Below are 18,075 nucleotides of genomic sequence, written 5' to 3'. Positions count from 1 at the left end.
GATTTCCTATTTAAAATGTGTAAACTGTAAAACTGAGCGGAGGAAAAAGACCACAAGTTTAAGATTGATGTTAAAAAATAATGTTGTTTTCATTTGTATTGAATTTTTTTTTTTTTTTTTTTAAACCTGAGAGTCGTTTTCTCTCAGTCATGGAAGTAAAATTAGCAAGCTTTTAATTGCTGTAAATTTATGGATAGCCTACATGATCTGTGTAACCTCAAAGAATAATTTACAAATATGCAAGAAAAGGTTTGTATGCTAAAAATACTTTATTTGTAACAAACAGCATATAAGGAATTTATTTATTTATTTATTTATTAAAATGTATTTTTTCAGCACTGGGACAGCGCCGTGATTGTTTTGAAAAGCATTACTTAAAAAAGGTTCTCATCTCAACATATTCACAGGTACAGTCATCATATACAATAAATCCATGGGTTAGCATTTAAAAAAAAAAAACATTTCAAAATAGATGCAATATTTGCATTTTTTTTTAAAGCAAAACATTTAATTACTTACCAGGCTACAGGTAAAGCAGCTCTTTACGCTAATGTTAGCTGGCTAGCTAACTCAGTTCATCGTTGCTTGCAAATAATGACGGTTCTTTGTTCATAATATTTAAATGTAAAATAAGATGATTAAAGGCAAGACGGAGGCTGACTGACATGCTTTTTTTAGCATTTTGTTAATAGCCAGCCTACCTGACCCCAATCTGATCGGTTGGATATTATGTGGTGCATATATCCCTCAAATGCATACTGCAGTCCCTTTGTCTTGCTCTCTCAGATATTTCACCAAAAATGACTAAATATCTCCTTGGGAAGGTCTGACACCGGTGCATACATACTGTAATAGACTTGCCAGGTGCAAAAGCTTGACTGGCGTAGCAACAATAACTAAGGAGGGAGGGGCTTAGCGAAGGGTCAATTGCGCCATTGACTGACTTTAGATCAGGTTTTAGTTGGTCAATGGCGTAGTCTATTTTAGTTGCCTCCAAATAGCAACGCGCCAACAATGCGCCTGATCACACCTTGTTTTCAGACCAGCGCGTCCATTGACGCACAAATGGGTGCAAATCATAGATTGTAAAAAAGATGGATGACGCCTGTTCGCTCTCTTCCATTGGTGAAAAGTGAAGCCGTCAGTGTCCCGATACGGCGCTGACATCTTGGGTCTTGAGTCTGCAATTTCGGGACCAGTCCTGCGCAGTAGTGAGCAGGAAGTAAAGCCGCAAAATCAAGACCCCGCCCTCTCTCTCGCAGAATCTCATAGAGACAGAGCGCAGCGCTTCATAACCTGAAAACCACGCCCACAGTGGGGAAAGCAATCCAACCGTCTCCATTGACTTTGTATTGCGAGAGGCCGCCTCCTTGTCATTTCTGGCTTATAACAAAAAACTGAATAATGCCTAAAAGCTGCTGTGTGACAATATGTACAGCTAACAAGCCAAAGAACCCAGAAATAAGTTTTTATTAGCTGTCGAGCCGTAAAACCCAGTCTTTAAGGAGAATAAAGTGGATCGCCGTGGACGCAGTTTTACTAATAGGAGTACTATGAAAAGTTGCCTGTTTCCATTTCTGTGTCTTTAAACGCTCGTTTTTTTTAAGTCGACCACTTATAAAAACGTATTTGTTTTTTTTGGCTTGTTAGATGTACACCTTGTCACACAGCAGCTTTTAGGTATTAATCTGTTTTTAAGTTTAATCTGTAAATAAGTTTTTATAAGCTGTCGACCCCAAAAAACGAGCATTTAAAGACACAGCAATGGATACAGGCAACTTTTCATAGTACTCCTATTAGTAGAACTGCGTCCAATAGGGGGAAACGTAGTCGGCGATCCACTTTATTCTCCTTAAAGGCTGAGTTTTACGGCTCGACAGCTAATAAAAACTTATTTCTGGGTTCTTTGGCTTGTTAGCTGTACATATTGTCACACAGCAGCTTTTAGGCATTATTCAGTTTTTTGTTATAAGCCAGAAATGACAAGGAGGTTGGATTGTGTTCCCCCCTGGTGGGCTTGGTTTTCAAATTTGCATAACTGCGCTCTGTCTCTATATCACACGATATCACAGCTGTCAATCATGATGTGACACCACCGTTTTAATATCATTAAATAACTAACTAAACACAAACTTATTTAAAAAACAAACATTTGAATTTACATCAGCGTGATAAAAACTACAGTACATGACAGAAACCAGCTTCGGAAAACACATAATTGAAGTGTAATTCTTTTTTTTAATTGGTCTCAAGTCCCATTGAATAACATGGGGGAGGCGTATGACCTATACTGGGACCTGTCACTGGGGGGCGATCGAGAAGTTTTGGCTTCACTTTACAGGGCTTGTGCGGCACGCTTGGTGCAAATGCATTTGCTATTTAAACAATGTGATGAAGGACGTATAAATGATAACTGCGCCTGGCTCAAACTAGCAAAAAACACTGCATTGCGCTGGTTGTAAGATAGGGCCCTTTGACTAGTTGATAGGATTACCGTTTCACAGATATGGCATAATGTTGATGCAGAAAACTCTTGCATGTGCAGAATTACAATTTCATATCACATTGATCACGTTGTTCATTTATGATTTTCAAAAGATCAAACCTCAACCGAACCTTTGGGCTTGTTCTTTCTAATTAACCAAGCAGGATTCATCAGACACTTGCGATCTTCATGATTTCTCAATTTTAATGGACTCGTCTCTAAAGCGCCGATGCTCCTAACCTCTCTTCCTCTCACTCCATTACAATCAATTATGCATCTGAGTCATCGTTTCAGAACAGATCAAGGGGGCCACCACGGATTAAGATTAATATCGTAAGAGCTACACCTCCATCTGATCACCATGGAAATCTCACCTACAGGCTTGCCGGCTCTGCGGTTGAAGTCAAGCGCATGTCGAGGTGACAAGCACTCGATCTCCACAGCTGCTGCTAGTGTTGCTCTCGCTCTGTCCTGCTAGGTGGGCATTGTTAGATACAGCGTGCCTAATTGAGGGGAAGAAAGAGGTTGTCATGGCTAATGAAAGAGGTGAGGTGGTACGTCATTTAGACGGTGGGATTTTCAGTCATCACTCATTCACGTGTCTTGTCAGGGGATAATCTCTGAGCTACAAGTAGAAATGTCAAGGGAGTCTTAAACTAAAGGTTTAAAGGCATTATCACCATACTAAATGCAATTAACTGTTTGCAGAATAAATATGATGAAAATCGATGTGCAGGGTCCTTTCTCCTTACGTCTAGAAAAATGCTGGGTTGTTTTTAACCCATGCTGGGTAAGTACTGGACTGAACACACTGCTGTTGGTGATCCAACGCTGGGTCTTTCAAACTAACTGCTGGGGGATTACAACTCATGGCAGGGTAACAACAACCCAGGATTGGGTCATTTAAAATCTGCAGAGGAAACTTAACTATTAGTCAGGCACTGTGGCTGGTACCCGCTACATTTACACCAACTCAGAGACATGTGACCCTAGAGATTTAATGCATTAGATGTGGTAAGCGCTGCCCTCCATAGAATTGGCCAGAGAAGAGAAAGCAAGCCTGGCTTGAGCGAATGAAGCCATGAATAAATCAGTATTTGAAAATAAAAATGTCAAGTGAGAAACATCAGCATGTGTTGTGTGCACTGGCAGCTGTAGCTGATGGGCTTTTCTCATTTCTCATCACCTGCAACATCAAAAAATAAACTTGAGCAATGCATCTGCCCACACCACTGTTTCTTAGTCATAAGCATGAACTTATTTTCCAGTGGGTGAATCAAACAACTCTTACTGTACTGATCTGTATAACATGTATGGGTGTGTGTACGTTTCCTCTGTATACATACATTATAAAGACACATCATTGTGTCATCATGAATAACCACAGGGCTTGGTGAATGGTACCACGCATAGAAATTTTGCCTGGGGCCCCATTTATTTTAGAAGCTATCTGCAGCTATCTGCAGCTATTATTGTGTTTGTCAGCCCTGTCATCTCTCATCGTGGACCCCAGGTGTAAACTATTAGGGCTCTTGATGTTTGCACCTGAGGTCGAAGTGAAGGTGGTCTCTGGTAGCCTACCTGGTTCTTTAATAATGCTACACAGTTTGGCAAGCAATCCCCGAAGCGCATTTTTGAAAACCAGAAGAGTGACACGGAGCCGCTGAGTTGTAAACCCAAGTGTTAGCATGTCTCTAATTAAATTAGTGGTCAAAAATATCACAATATTCAGACGCTCGAGTGCTTTAAGACTCTGCAGTCAGCACATTTGTTTTAAAAGGCTGACTTGTGCATGTTCAGCAATAATGACTCTGTGAGCATTTGACATCAGACAGGCTGTGACGGGAGGGATCACAGGAGATGAGATCCAGGCCGTGATGTTCCTAACATTGCCAACACCTGTAAATTCTTTAGTCTCAGGTTAATGCAATGACTGACTGACAGTCAGCAGAGACAAGCTGCTCACTGTTCCCCCCACACATCAGGATTTCTGATGGTAAATATCAAACATGTTCACGTTCAGGGCGTCTCCGACTTTCTTCGTATCAGGTTTGGACACTCTTAACCAACTTAACACCAAGGGAAAATCTGATAAGATCCTCTGTAGAATCATAAAGAATTATCAGAAGGGGGGTAATCGGCCCAAAATCAACCCCATTATCTTTTGGTGTGTACCCAGCATTAGGGCCAGATTTATTAAACGGGGCAAATTAGTGTGAGATCGCAATTCCAAAAATGCACAGATGGGAGTTGTAATAATATAAGGCGCAAATTAAATAACACAGACGCAACAGCTGATTTCCATAATGACCAATGCAATCTAATAGTTAAAGGATCAGTATGTAGGATTGTGGCTAAAACTGGTACTGCAATCACACAGCTGGTGGCCGATACACAAAATGACAACATAAACATCAGTTGGGGGCTGCAACTCCACTTTTTAAATGACAATATCCTGGCCAGACCACTGTTGTCAGTGATATAAGTATTTGAAATGAAAATGATTTCTTAACTCTTTCCCCGCCATTGACGAGATATCTCGTCAATTAAGAGAAAACGCTTCCCCGCCAATGACGAGATTTTCCGTCTTTCCGCAATACCGCTATTATCCACCAGGTGGCCCTTCCGCAACTTTTTAAAACCGGAAGTATAGTCCTATGACAAGCTGCTGCATGTCCGTGTTTGTTTTAAAGATCGCTCTGAATGGGATCTCTATGAAAAGTCCGTCACAAACATGGAATTATCTCTGCTTTTTGCTCAAAATGCGGTGTTTTTGCAGAAACCTACCCATATTCAAAAGCTGATTACAAAAGAACTACTCAAGGTATGATGAAACGGGTTTTTTTTGTTTGAAAGCAGTGGGTCTGTTCTTTCATTTGGTATATTGTATGTTTATATATTTGAAGAAGAACATTTTCTGGAAGGCATTAAACTTTTGTGAAAATCATGAAAAACGCTGGCGCTGGCTGGCAACTTTTTTTAAAAACGCTGGCGGTGAAAGAGTTAATGTCTAGTGACATATCAGGGCCATTTTATGATTAATTGATATACATTTCTTACATACTGTTCCTTTAAGAGCAGTAGAAATTAGTTCAGGGGCGCAAATAAGCAGAGCTAATGAGGTGCGGGTGATCTACTAACACCTGATGTGCTTGAGTTCAGCACCACAGACATCCCAGCTAATGTAGCCAAAGTACACAAAAAAGAACTGGAGGACTTTTTTTTAAAACACCTGCTATTTTGTGACTTCTCCTAGTGATTCTTCTTTTATTTCATCCAGCAAAAAAATAGCATGGCTTGGCAAACAATATTTTTGAATAATATGTTCCTCTGGCATTTCAAATAATCTGTTACGTGTGAAAAAAATCCTCTGCCTTGTACCACACACTCTCTGATCTCTGGCAAGCCTTCTCCTATCAACTACAATTGCTGCCATTTCAAGAGCAAAATTATCTGATGTAAAAAATTGGCGCAAATACCAGTAATATTACACGCGCAAACATTAGTAAATCGCATTGTGTGAATCATTTCAATAATCTCCTCTCATAAATTTTGTGTCTGAAAGGGAAACTCCCTCAAATGCATATGCAATAAGGCCAGTCGCAAAAACAACTAGATCACACCTTTACAGCACTAATTATCCATTGCACGTCTTTAGGGAATCCCAACAGTCGTTTTTTATCAACAAAATAATGGTTTGCGCTGGCGCAAGCTGTTAGTAAATCTGGCCTCATATGGGTGATTCTCGCGAAATTAGACTTATGAAGTGTCATGAAACATTTTGATAAAAAAGTAAATACAATCAAAAAAAGATGCATACAGTTACAAACATCTCTTCATGTACTATTTTGCACATGATTTCAAATGACATCATACAAACCAATTTTGTTGCACTGTAAAACATACATTGCTGCCTTATTTTCTTTGTTGAATTTTTTTTGTTGATTTTTTTTGATTTACAAGTCATTTCAACTTACTATTATTTATCATGACTAGAGATGAGTTGTTGTAACTACAGGCGAGTTGTTATATTACTTATACAACTAAGTTGACTTTTCTCAACTATATTTTGTAAGTTGTGATAACTCATCTCTGTTGACATGACTTGATTTAACAAATTTTAAGGCAGCAAAGTATTTTTTACAGTGTGTTTTTTCCACATTTAAGGGGAAAATTTTCAGTAGCGCAATGTGTCCATGACTGGATTTGGGTTCTTTAACATTGAAATATTTATGATTAAAAAATCTGTTATACTATAAACATTTACAGTAAAGAAATATGTGGTATTTGGTGATCATTGGTAAATGTAGAGACAATAATAAGGAATATAAATGTGACAAATATAAAAATTTTCAAAAATACATTTGTTGGAAGGGACATAATTGACTGTGACACTTAAGATGGCTACCAGGTAAGTTGTTCTTATTTTTTCTCTCCAGATGAAAGTTAAAATTTTGTTTGTCATAGTACCTAGACAACTTTTTAGTTCTCATTTCCGAAACATTAGTTTATAAATGCATATATTTAATGTAATATCATGTTGCGGTAATAATCATTTTTGATAATGATAATCTAAAAAATGTAAATAATTCTATAGGAAATATTTTTTAAATCCTCTAAAATAATGGTTATAATAAGTTCAGACCTTAATCTTATATGTGGAAAAAATTGGTTTCATAGGCTTTTAAAAAAAATCTGATGCTGGACACCTTCTAAGTCTGGATTTCATGAGAATCACCCATTTCTGTTGTACTAAACTAGACACATCTCTGTGTTATTATTGGAACAACACATTTTGTGTTACTTTTAAAAGTATTTGTATGGTCACTTTTGTTTATTTTAACACAAAATCAACAAAAAATGACACATAATGTGTTAAATAGCATTACACAAAAAATTTGGAAAAATGAATACATCCTTTTTGGGGTACAGCTTTCAACCCTTAAATTTACACTGCTGTTCATTGTATTATTGCAAATTCCTTATTTAATGTCAAACTCATTTTCTTATATATATTTTTTCTTTTTAAGCTATGTCTGGTTTAATAGGACACTTGTTGTGTATCATATTAATTTACTATATGTTTGATAGTTGAAGATAAAGTTTAGACCATTTCATGAGATTAAAGTCTATGGGCCCTATTTTAACGATCTAAGCGCATTGTCTAAAGCGCACAGCGCAACATCTAAATGGACGTGTCTGAATCCACTTTTGCTAATTTAACGACAGGAAAATGGTTTGTGCGCTGAGCACAGTGGTCGAAAAGTGTTGGTCCTATTTTTTCAATGATTAATGGGAGTATTTTGGGCATAACGTGCAATAAACCAATGAGAGTCTCAGCTCTCATCCCCTTTAAAAGCCTGTTGCGCTGGTGCTATGTCTAATCCCTATTTACATGACGGACTTTGTAAACTGAAAAACTAAGCGGAGGAAGAAGATCCCCAGTTTAAGATTAATGTTAAATAATTGTGTTGTTTTACACTTGTATTGAAATTGTTATTCTTTTCATTAAAACCTTTAAAACCCGTTTTCATTTAGTCATGGAAGTAAAAAAGCAGGCTTTTAATTGCTTTAAATGTATGGCTATCCAATATCATCAAAAAATAATTTACAAGTATGTAAGAATAGGTTTGTACTGTAAAAATACTTTATTTAATTATAACAGGAGATAAAGAATTTACAAACAGCTCTCCGCACATTTCAGTACTTGGACAGCGTCACAATTTTTTTTAAGCATTACTTAAAAATGTTTCTCATCTCACCATATCCACAGGTACAGAATCATCATATAGAATAAATCCGTGAGGTAGCATTTAAAAACATTTAAAAACAGATGCATTTGTTTAAATCAAAGCATTTATTTACTTACCAGGCTACAGGTGAAGCAGCTCTTTACGCCTTCTAACGTCTCATAATCGGTCCTCATTTATGTCCAAGAGACTCAATAATAATTGTTTACATTCAATCCTTTAATCTTTCATATTTAAAAGAGTTTTTGTGCTGCTGCGCATTCTTGTATGTGTTAAGCAAACCCGCGTTGTCGTCCCGTTTAGGCGCATATTACTAATGCGCTCTTCAAAAATTTGTATTTTAGTTGCCTCAAAATAGCAACGCGCCAACAATGCGCCTGAACACACCTCGATTTCAGACCAGAACGCCCATGGGCGCAAAAGTGGGCGCAAATGCATTTGCTATTTAAACAACGCGGCGCTAAACGTGAAAATTTTAATTGCGCAGGGTGGAAACTAGCAAAAGACACTTGCGTTGCGCATTGCGCTGCATTGCGCCAGGTGTAAGATAGAGCCCTATTTCTAAAAACAATAAAATGTGCAATAATACTATATATTGTATTATATAAATATTATACATTTAATAATTTCCACATTGCCCTGCATTTTTTCTTTTATGTAAAGCTGTTTTGCAACAAAGCAAAATGAGTGCTATAAAAATAAGATTAAAAGCAGGAACGTTGCACAGAAATGATGCAATTTTCTGAGAATGATCACATGACACTTAACCTTTCAAATCTTCTACCAGATTTGTTTGCCATCACATATTTATATATTTCAGAATAAAAGTCTACATGCATCTTAAAGCATTGTTTAGTCAGTAACAGACACACATCCCAACACGTCTGTGTGGGGCATTGAAAAATAGAAGTGAGCTTTTATTAGGCAGGTGCATCTATCATCCATTCACCCCTGTGCTAGAGTTTGTGACTAATAAAATAACAAACAAGCCTTTGGCCAAATGACAAGGTTCATTTTTCAGCTCATTTTTTGTAAGGTAAGTTAAACAGCCTCTAATATGTGAGTGTATAAACTGATAAATATCTAGCCATAACTGTAGCGAGATGGAAAAAGCAGATGTCATTTTAAAAGATGATATCTCACTGCTGATGCTGGATGAGAGGTCTTATTGACGCATGAGCGGGTGGCCTGACCCGGGTAACATCTGTAACAGAGTTGCATTATATCTCTCAGAATAATGTCGATACGTACACCAGGACCGCTCAGTTGTTGTCAGCTCAGACAATTATGTTGTGAGTATGGTCCTGAACCTTTCTGTCCCTGTGAACAAAGGTTGAATTGTCAGGTGATTTTGTGAGGTGAGCATTACTGTGCAGTGAATGGACACAGCTGAGGGCTGATGTACTAAAAATAAAGGCTTCTTTAAACCTGTTGGCTGAAGAATCCTGTTATGCTTTATAGGCTGTTCCTGTAAAGATGTTTCGGTAACACTTTCGATGTACCAGTCGATGAATTGCAGTTTAAATCACTTCCGTATTGGCTTCATCAGAGAGATCAGAAGGTTGCCCCTTACTTCACCTACAGGTATACGCCAAAAAAGGGCGCCATCTTGATGCACTTCCACCGAGAAGAGGAAGAGTTGCGTTAGAGTTTTTTTTTGTTGCCATGCCATTTTTTCATCCTGGAGGCAAATCGTCTTTGTTTGGCCTTTGCTCCTAATCTGGTGTGACTAGGGCTGGGTATTGTTTAAAATCTTTCGATCCGGTGCCAATTTCGATACCTCAGTTTCGATGCCGGTTCCTAATGATACTTTTTTCGATATCATATGTTTTAAAATCCATTGAAACATTAACAAAAATACATTAAACACACAACTTTTATTTTTCACCTTAATTAAAACAAATTCTGGTAACACTTCTCACTCAGGGTAACATTATTAATAAAACTGGTTGTGCTTTTTGGATAGGGGTGCGCCGCCAGCAGACACACTAATCAGGTTTTTTTTATGAAAATAAGGAAACAAAAATAAAGAAATTAAGAATATAATTTACACTGCTTTATTTTATGAAATGTAAAATGGTATTTAGCTTGGACTAACAGTATTTGTGGGTTCATTATAGCTGCAACTTTGACAAAAAGTTAAAATATTTAAATGGGTGAGTGAGTTTTACTGGGAAGATTTGTATGCATGTTTGTTTTTTGTAAACAAAGAACTGTAATACTCAACTTCATAATTATCAAAATATTAAATACATTTGGGATTTTTAAAATTAGTAGAAAATGCGTTCAATGTCATTTCATTCAAGTGAAATTAGCAAACCAGTTAAATGTAATTTTACTTTGTTTTAAATACGAGTCAGGCTTGTAAGCAGTGTTGGGCTGCGCGTGTGCGTCAAGTTTAAACTATAGACTGTAAAAAATAGGTTTAAACGCATCGTCCATTTTTGGAGATGAGGGCATGAAGGCTTTGCGATGCGATGCGAAGAGACAGGCGCAAGTATTTCATAAGCATTGAGAGACACAAGCTGCGCACGTGGGTCAGGTTTAAACATTGTCGAGGGAGACGCGCGCGCGATGTCTTGCCATGCGGAGACAGGCTGCGCGCATGCTTTAAATTAAAAAGGAGAAGCGCCGTTTTGATTGACGTGCCTTTCACAGAGACAACACGGCCATACTTGCGCTAACTCTATTGGTAAGACTGTCACAAAGACTTTCTTCTCATATTGCATCCTTTCTACACTTGTGTTGGGTGACTGCGAGGTGGACTGCGAGTATTTTCAGAAATCCTCCCGTCACATGGTAGTGGACAGCCAATCGCCGGCACTTTAGGTCCTTACACATACAGTACAGGCTCACAGACACAGCCGCTTTTGGAATCGAAATTTGGCATCGACAGATAAATCATTTTTCGATACTTAAAGTATCAAAGTTTTTCATTCGATACCATAAAAGTATCGACGTTCGGTACCCAGCCCTAGGTGTGACCTTTCTAGATGACGTGCGCTGAGCTGCTGTCGAATCACAACACACAGGACCAGCTACGCAATCAGAACTCGTTGCGTATAAAGGATGGTTTTTAGGAGAGTGAAAACAGTGGTATAGAGAAAAGTTAATTGAGTGAAAAATACTGCGTTTCTTTACACGGGAAACATGAAAACATATTGTGCACTGTAAACACAATCAAAGCTTCAAAAACACAGAACAAATGACACCTTAATTGGTTAATGGACTGTTATAGTGAGACTAAATGGTGTTGTATTCTTTTATTCTTGAATCTAATACCTCGTGTTACTTTTCCAACTGTTACTTTCCAGGTACTGCTCCAAATGTCTCTGTAAAAAGACTTTAAGTCCTGTTTTTTATCAACAGAAATTTATAAAATGAATGTTTATCAAAATACATTTCTTAAACTTTATATTCTTTAAGACACTAAATGCAAAGTGGTTGACTCATTTATTTATTCATAATATACATGAATCATATCAATTACTTATACAAGCAATAAAACATAAGGTGCACTTTCATGGCTTATTAATGTTTATACAATAACATGGTTGTCCACTTTTATGCTACTAATTATCTATACCTACTAATTAAATACTGGTGATTCAAAATATTTATATATGTTAACTATTTTTTAGTATTCACCTTATTAGGAAACTATACAGAACCAATTGCCTTAAAACATTTTAGTAAACTAAGTAAACAATTTAAACAATTATTTGTGCTTACAATAATTAGATAAAACACATTTTAATTGAATACTTTCTTACAAAAGCCTTTTGCCAAGATAAAAGCTCTGTGTCTTCTCATATCATGTCTGAGGGGTTTGGACACCACCTGACAACAGATCAGAGATCATTCCTCCATACCAAATCTCTTGAGATCCTTCAAATTCCCAGGTCCTTTCTCCTCTTCAGTTCACCCCACTAATCTTCCATAGGGTTAAGGTCAGGGTGACTGAGATAACCATGTCAAAACCTTTAATATTGTGCTCAGTGACACTGAAATTCTTTGTTGATTTTAACTCTTTCCCCACCATTGATAAGTTATCTCGTCAATAAAGTAAAAATATTTCTGTAATTCCGCTATTATCCACTAGATAGCCCAATTTATAAAAAACTGAAGCAAAAACTAATTTAACAACATTTTAAACTCCTTACATGTTTTTATCAGCATTCTGAATCTGATCTCTAACAAAATTATTTTAGCTTTTTGCTCAAAATTTGGTATTTTTAAAGAAACCTACAGTACCCATATTTGAGAGGTGATAAAAAGAGAACAAATGAAACATTTTTCCACTTTTGTTTATTTGTTTGAAAGCAGAGGGTCTCTTCTTTCATTTGATATATTTGTATGTTTATATATTTATAGAAGAACATTTTCTTGGAAAGCATTTTGTGAAAATGCTGGCGGCAACTTTTAAAAAAAAGTCTGGCAGGGAACTAAAAGATTTTTCATTTTCTAAAACACAAAATCTCACCACCCTCAGGCTTAAGGGCGATTTATAGTCGTGCGTAGGCCTAGGGCAGTGGTTTTCAAACTGGGGCCGGGGCCCTCAGGGGGGCCGCGAGATGGTGCCAGGGGGGGCCCCAGTTTTATGACATTTTATAAAATATATTCATTTATCATGAATTCTGTGTAATTAAACCTAAAAAATAATAAGCCAACTAACCAACAGCACTACTATGTATAATTTTATATGTTTTGTTTAATTAAAATATTAAAACTGTTTTTGTCATAAATTTTCATTCGGGGGGCCGCCAAAAAAATGCACTGTACACAAGGGGGGCTGCATGCTGAAAAAGTTTGGGAACCACTGGCCTAGGCTATCCGTAGCCTGTGCGTAGCTCTGTGTAGCCTGTCAGTTCTACGCGGACCGCAAGCGATGTGATTGGTCCACCAGAACCCCTTCCCTCAGGTAAAAAAACTGTCATAGGTATTTCCGTTTGCGACGGTGAAAACAAAGAGTGATCAAGTTGAGGAGTGATTTAACTCAAACTGCAACAAAAGTCACTGTTTATTTACATCCATCATTGCTGGTCTTCTCAAATTATACACAACAAGTTGCTGTTTCTTCTTCGTTTATGGCTTTACTTGCAAAGTTTCTTCTTCTTTGACGTTCGCGCTGCTACTGTGGTTACACGCGTGGATACTGCCTACCAGCGGCCTGCACGCGTGTTTGCACGTCGACGCGGACGACGGCGCAAAAGTATAAATGAAAACCGACGCGGAACCTACACCGTCGTGGCTACGCCGTAGGACCTACGCACGACTATAACTAGCCCTTTAGTTATTGTGGATGGTTGGGGGGCATTGTTGTGTAGTTATGAACGGTAATTTAGGAGGTTGCTCTAGTAGATAAAACCCACCAATGTTATTTAAATACTTATACACTAAATTAAAATTTTGACTTGTTGGCCTCTTTTATCCTGCAGGGGTCTTCTGTGTTATTGCAGTATGTAGTTTTGGTTAGTACTATATCACTTATTAGATTATACACCATTAACACAGGTTGGGTAAATGTATTTCAAGCATCGGAAACATGCTGTTTCTTTTATTTAAAATGGATAATTTGTTGTTCCACTTATGTTTTCCATCCCACATTGTGAAATGTCCACCTAGGGATGGCATCCTAGTAGACCAACCTAATCTCACAAATTTTTGTGGTATAGTCACAGAATATTTTGCTCATTTATCCATGTCATTGTCACAGATATCCGCATTTTACCGTGTCCGTACCAAAGACTTTTTTTCATGTATTGGTTACTCAATTGTTTTTGTTATTTTAAACCATTGTTGCTTGGGTTTGGGGTTAGATTTGGGGTTTGGGTTAGGATGTCACTTTAACTATTGGTTTATACTATTTTTATCCGGATTTTTAAACAATTGTCGCCTGCCGTTAGGGTTAGAGTTGGGTTTAGGTTAGAATGTCATTTAATGTTACAGACAGTCGTTCTAACCCCAAACCCAAGCGACAACGGTAAGCAAATAGGAAAAACAATTAAATAACCAATACGTGAAACTGACACGGAAAAAGAAAGTCTGTGGTATCGACAAATGCGGAGATCTGTGGCAATAACATGGATAAATGGAAATTCGTGAGATCAGGCTGAGTAGGGCCACTGCAGATTTTCCCAAACACTGCACAGCATTAGTCGTTGCAATAGTTGTTTCACTCTTACCTGTCTAACCCATTTAAGTCGTGTCAAATTGAATTCTTCAAACAACCAATGATTGGCTATAATCGGGAGATTTTGGTGAAATATATAGTTTGCTAATAACTCTGGTAACATTGCAGGCCGTTCTATCTCAGCCGACTCCGCACAGTACAATCACACAATTATCTTCCTGTGACAGCAGAGTCGCATTCATCGCCAACAGCAACCCTGTTATCTGTGCGCCTTCTACCCCGCCACAGCTCCCAATTAAAGCGAACACAGCATTAATAATGAGCTTTTAATCAATTCCTCACCCTTCACGCTGCGAATGCCCTGACTGCCACAATCAGATCCAGATTGTTCCTGCTCACAGACGTTTCTCAGGCCTTTCGTGCTTATAGGGATTTTAGCTTGGCTTTGCATCTAGCATATGAGTTAAAAGCACCTCGGGATGTAGCGCGGAGGTCCGCGCCGATGTTCTCGGCGAGATGAGTGGGTGGAGGTGGCACATTTATTCGTGTTTGCCGAGGAACAGAGACTCCAGAGCTCGGGATGAAGTAGCATGGATATTCGGTGTGAGCGCTGGCCTTAAGGTGCAGGAGAGTATTGTAAATAAAGAGAGCTCTTGTGTTGCTTGCAGACAGAAAGTGTGCACTCGCTGGAGAAGAGTTGTTCTGAATAACCTTTTGATGCTGTCAAAAGAGAGGCAGGAGAGAGAGCTGTGTGCTCGGAGGCATGAGTGGGTGTTTCCATCAGCCAGTCAGAATACATTTCTCTCCTTTATTTCTCCTTTTAAGCTACGCATACAGTACACCATTTTCACATTTAGTCCTATTTACTTATAAAGACACTAATAGTTGAATGCTAAGGAGAATTTTACTGACCGAACATGCTCACTTTGTAGACATAACAATGGATACAGGGCACAAATACTTTGAATTCGTTTTAGTAAAGAAATGAACAATATTAGAGCTGTGGATAAAAATTATATTACATGACATTTTAAGGGTTGATCGGATGAAGATGACACTTTTTTAGCTTTTTTTTATTCATTTATTCATGCTTTTAGCATGTTTGCCAGCTCAGTAAAGCTGAAAATAAAACATGCAAGCAGTTTGTTATAAGCTGTCTGAGTTGCTACATAGGCAGCTATTCTTTGATTAAAACAACCTTCGAGCCATATACAGAGTGAGTTTTGCCTTTGCCTTACTGTACACAGGTAGCAAAGCTAAGCTAATAAAGGTACATTTAGTTTTGCAAGGGAAAAGCTGGACAATGAAGAGTGCATGGCATCCAACAAGCTCAGTGTTTGGTTGTAAAGGCTCACATGCGTCCTGAGTCCATACCTCGGATGAAGTAATATCAAAATGGCTTGATTTGATATATAAAAGGAAATATCCAAGAAAAACTTTACACCGGATTGTTTCATCAACCTCGACAACACCTATACAGTAGAGGTCTACACAAAAGACCCGAGGACCTGGGACTGGACCCGGGACCCGTAGGGGTTCGGACCTATATTATATATGATCAGCCGGGTCCGGGTCAGGTCCCAATCTATTACTTCGGGTCCCGGGTATGTTTCACTTTGTGGGTAAAACCTGAGTCGATTGGACTCAGAGAACACACACCCACATTTAAATTAAATATTTCTAATGCTGCGTTTACACCAGCATCAAGCGTGAGTGATTTCAATGTTTAGTTAATGTGCAGACATTGCCCCGGCAAACGCTCGAGTTGAAAAATTTGAACTTTGGCGGAAAACGCACTGTGCTAACCATTCAGGAGCTTGCTCTAGTAGTGACCTGATTACAGAAAGCGAGTCGACTCCGAGAGCGATATTGCTTTTATACAACAGTTCGACGGCACATGTTTGAAAAACGAAAACTAGAAAACAACAACGGAGTTATTTTAAAAGCCTCTTTGTTTGAGAACTACTTCTTCCGCCACGGATTTGAGGGCGGCCAGAATGACAGGAAACACTTTCGGCTGCTTTGAAGCTCATAACAACTCAATGGACGGAAAAGCCGTTTCTGTATATTACCGTTTCTTGGTCACAAAGTGTAGTTTTAAGATTAGTTCAGTCGAGAATGTATATGTATTATATTTAAATCTGCAGTTGATTAGTAAAGATAGCGCCTGTTTGAACGTTTGCTTAGTGAGATTCGGTACGAATGAGAACCAAAGCATGAGCGGACGTCAGTGTTCACTCGCCCCGCTGACCACCGCCCTCTCTGGGCTACATCTCTGACAGGGATACCCAGGCTCTCATGTTGGCCTTGTTTGTTTATGATCGTCAAAATGAGATCAAATCAGCAGTATTTGGTTTCATGATCAAACTATTACTTGTTTTTTTATTCATATTTAGTGTCTTTTGTGTTGTTATTGTTTTGGCGCGAGGTAAAAGTGAATAAAACTATACTTGTATAACGTTACTATTGCTTTCTCATTTATTCTTAACGCGATACGAGCACTCGATTATTATTATTAAACTTTGTTCTTGTCAGTACTATATAAAACGGTTTTTTATAAGTGTCAGAGATATGTTTTTGCATGCTGCTTATAAATTTACCAGTGGCGATATCTCATAACATGTTTTAATAGTCACGTCACGATAAAGTAAATGATCAATGTCCACATTTAAAAGCTGCGGTGCTTACCTGCAGTTCCACGGTGTTTTCGCGTTCTGATAAGAAATATAGCTCCAGAAAAAAACGAGTGTTTATATTCCTCTTTCCAAGTGTTAATCGTCCACACGATGGGACAAGACATTTCTCCCATTAACTGTAACGTAACATCCAAGAGCGCTGATCTTTGACGGAATAATAACTTCCGATTGGGGATTCACAGACTGATTTATGAGCTAGTAAACTAATGAGACACACGGAGAGTGATTCAAAACAGCGCGTCTGTGTTTTTCCATTCAGAGATGAGCCTGCTTAGGACCTCCATTCACTAGGTGGCGGAATGATACGAAAGGTGAAGAGGTTACAGTGCCGTTATCAGCACAATATTGCATAGATCTTAGCCAATCAGATTCGAGAACCAGAAAGAACTGTTGTATAATTAAAAATATTGTTTAGTATATTTTGAGATATATTTTAAAAATGTATGTATTTTTAAAGTATTTATATTTACGTTGTATTAGAAGAAAAACTTTGTATGTTACAAACTTCTAAACATAATAGGTTTGAAAATATTAAAATGCAATATATTTTCAGCTGCAAAATATACTTATAATATTATTTTATACATACTATACATACATCTCATGCTTATACTTTATAAATATTATACAAACTTTTATATTTTGTCCAGGAAACTTTTTTTTTTTTGCTGTAAAAAAGTTAAATTAGAATTTTTTTTGTGGCCCCTGAAATACAATTTGAAATATATGTGTAGGCTATATATGATTTATAAAATGCTTTATAAAATATATTTAAATAAGCTTAATTTTCTACAAAATGTATTATTATTTATGCATTTATTGAAATATATTTAAAACATATTTTGGCCAAATAAATGTTTTTTTTTGGGGGGGGGGTATGAAACTAGACTCGTTTCTAGATTGTAGGTCATTGAAAGGTTGGATCTTTTCCATCAATTCATCTTTAGGAGGTAAGTATACTTTTTAATAGTTCTGATGCTGATATTTATACATTAGATCATTAATTGTACC

This window comes from Misgurnus anguillicaudatus, chromosome 16 (genome assembly GCF_027580225.2).
Source record: "Misgurnus anguillicaudatus chromosome 16, ASM2758022v2, whole genome shotgun sequence".
Classification (NCBI taxonomy): domain Eukaryota; kingdom Metazoa; phylum Chordata; class Actinopteri; order Cypriniformes; family Cobitidae; genus Misgurnus; species Misgurnus anguillicaudatus.
The sequence above is the reverse complement of the archived record's forward strand: the minus strand, read 5'-3'. Positions refer to the sequence as shown.